At 37.3% G+C, this 2,863-nt stretch overlaps 1 pseudogene; it reads left to right on the top strand.

The window, feature by feature from the left end:
- The first annotated feature begins 2,083 nt into the window (after nt 1-2,083).
- LOC111731638 lies at nt 2,084-2,202 on the top strand (annotated as a pseudogene).
- The last annotated feature ends 661 nt before the right edge of the window (nt 2,203-2,863 follow it).

Genomic DNA, 2,863 nt, shown 5'->3' with positions numbered 1-2,863 from the left:
GTTAATTATTAACTATCCTGTAACCACCAATGTAAAAGAAGTATGTGTTTTTCCATTTTGCTTTTTATCCAGTCCCAGAGATTTCCACCTTTGCTTTCTGTCTTAATCTACCACCAGTGGATTTCATGTAACCTTCCTTACGTCTCCTCCTTTGATTCTATAACACAGGCTGCAATACTGCCATTCTCCCGAGTGTTTTCTCGATCTGTTGAGATTTTGTTTCCCGGTAATTGTCAGTTTGGCTCAAATAAACTCATAAAAATTCTCTACGAGTTTGGATGTTTCTTGTGTCAACAGAAGGAAACCACTATGTTCAGTTCATACTTAAGAATAGGGAGTTTTGAAGAATTTTGACATAGATTATTTGGAATTACTCTGCACGAGAGATTTTCCTCTTATTTTCCATTTATTAATTTATTTATACAAGTATAGACTTGTGGATATTTAGTTTATGCTTTGGGTTATAATTTAATACTTCTTTACTTATTTTATAAATTGTTCCAGCTTTGGATGCTGGAAGCTTTTTAGTTTGGATTTTGTGTCCCTTTGACATAACTTCATTAAAGCAGGTTTTTGTTTTTCTTTTTAAAGCACTTTCTTACATTCTGGCACTACAAGATGCTTCAAGCTCATCTTATATATTTTCTGCCAAGTCCTTGAATCAGCCATTTCTCCACTAGATGTTCCTGTTGTTAAAGGGGTGTCACTGCTTCTAAGCCCTCTCAGCTGATAGAGCAAAGAAATACATGTATGTATACACACACGCACACACACACACATCTCCATGGGAAATAACTTCATTAACTACATAACAATGCTTATATGCAGTTCCTTTGCCTTTAGTCTTAAAGACTCCACTCATTTCCAAAGTTATTTAGGTCAGCCCTTACTCTCTCTCCCTTAAGTGAGGTTGTTTGACACATTTGTAAAATAGATTCGATTCTTTTGTCAGAGTCTGCATTCCATCCTGAGATCCTTGGATCTCCTAAACAATTTTTAAAGTTTGCACACACTTATTTGCATACTTTGTCTGGAAAAATTTTATGACAAATGCGTAATGTCATATATCCACTATTACAATGTCATACTGAATAGTTTCACTACCTTAAAAGTCTTGAAAATTATGTTTTACCTATCTGACCCCTCATCCTTCCCCCAAATCCTTCACAATATTTAATCTTTTTTCTGTCTCTATAGCCTTCGCCTTTTCTAGAATGGCATACAATAAAAATCATAGCATATGTAGCCTTTTTAGACTGATGTTCACTTAACGTATACTTAAAGTTCATCGGTGTCTTTTCATGGATGATAGCTCATTTCTTTAAATTACTGTGTAAAATTCCATTCACTATTCTGTCACAATTTGTCTATTTATTCACTTATTGCAGAAGATTTTGGTTGCTTCCAGGTTTTGGTGATTATGAATAAAGCTATGAACATTTTGCATGCAGGATTGTATGGACATAATTTTCAGATTACTTGGGTAAATACCTAAGACTGCAATTTCTGAATTGTGTAGTAAGACCATGTTCATCTTTGTAAGTTATTGCCAAACTATTCCAAAGTGCCTGCATCATTTTGTCTTCCCAGTCAACAAGAGTCCCTGTTGCTCTACATCCTTATCAGCATTTCGTAGTTTCAATTTTTTGGATTTTAGCCGTTCCACCAGGTGTATAGAGATATCTTATTACGGTTTTGGAACTGGGTAGTGTTTTACATCATAATTCAATTTAAAAATATTTGTTATTCTGCTTTGGGCCTCTTCAGCACATGTTCAGCTTAGAGATCAGTGTAGGACTTGTGCCGATTCATATACAGTGTTTGTTTATTGTCTTGTCCAACTCTCTCTGTGAGATTTACTATCTGGGTCCCAAGAATCCTCTTTGACAGCCTTCTGGCCAGAAAGGGAGGTTTCTATTGAAGCTGTGGCTATTTATACTTAGGTGCCATTTAGGCCACCTTTGGGACAAAAGAGTGAGAGAAAAATATAATGGAGCTTTCCTTCACTCTTAGTGGACCTCAGGATACCCTCTCTGTAGTCATTTGTCCAGAGAGATGAATTTTTAAAATCATATTTTTAGTGGTCTACAGCCATGCTACCCTGAATGTGCCCGATCCTGTCTGATCTTGGAAGCTAAGCAGGGTCGAGCCTGGTTAGTACTTGGATGGGAGACCACCTAGGAAGACCAGGTGCTATAGGCATAAAAAAGAAAAGAAAAGAAAAGAAAACAAAACAAAAAAATAAGAAATTGTAAGCTGACAAGGTCCTTGCAATCTGTGAGGTCAGCCAAGGGTTGCCTCGCCTGAACAAAAAATCATATTTTTAGGTTCATGTACCTTTGTTACCACGGCGCACTTGTAGCTCCATGACTGGGCCTGTCCTCAGATCTGGGCAGGGAAAAAAAAGACAAAAAAAAAAAAAAAATGGCAGTATCAGATCCATATACATATTCTCTGGCTAACAGGGATCCATTTTTCTGGTCCTCTGTTCAGCTTCTGCCAAAGGTTTTGCTGCCTGCACCTGCTATTCAATTCTAGACTGAGGCTGCCTTTAGGTAAAAGCTGGGAAGTAAAAGGGGAAAAATCTTTGACAAAATTACCCCATATGAGTCATTCTGTGGAGTTTGGTTCTCATCTCCAATCCACCTACTATTTTTAACTCCTTACTTTCTTCAGATAGTCGCTTCTTGTATTTTGTCCAGAGTTGGAGGTTTTAATCAGTAGAAGAGATAGGTGGTAGTGGACTTACCTCAGCTGTTAGTACCTAAAGCCTCGATATCCTTTTTTGGTGTTCAAATTGTCATCACTTTGGCCAGTGGATGCCCTTCAAGCTGATTCTCGTGTCCTTTAATTTGACGCTATT

This window comes from Pteropus vampyrus, unplaced genomic scaffold (assembly GCF_000151845.1).
Source record: "Pteropus vampyrus isolate Shadow unplaced genomic scaffold, Pvam_2.0 Scaffold388, whole genome shotgun sequence".
Taxonomy (NCBI): domain Eukaryota; kingdom Metazoa; phylum Chordata; class Mammalia; order Chiroptera; family Pteropodidae; genus Pteropus; species Pteropus vampyrus.
Note: the sequence above shows the minus strand (reverse complement) of the source record. Positions and strands in the feature narration are given on the sequence as shown.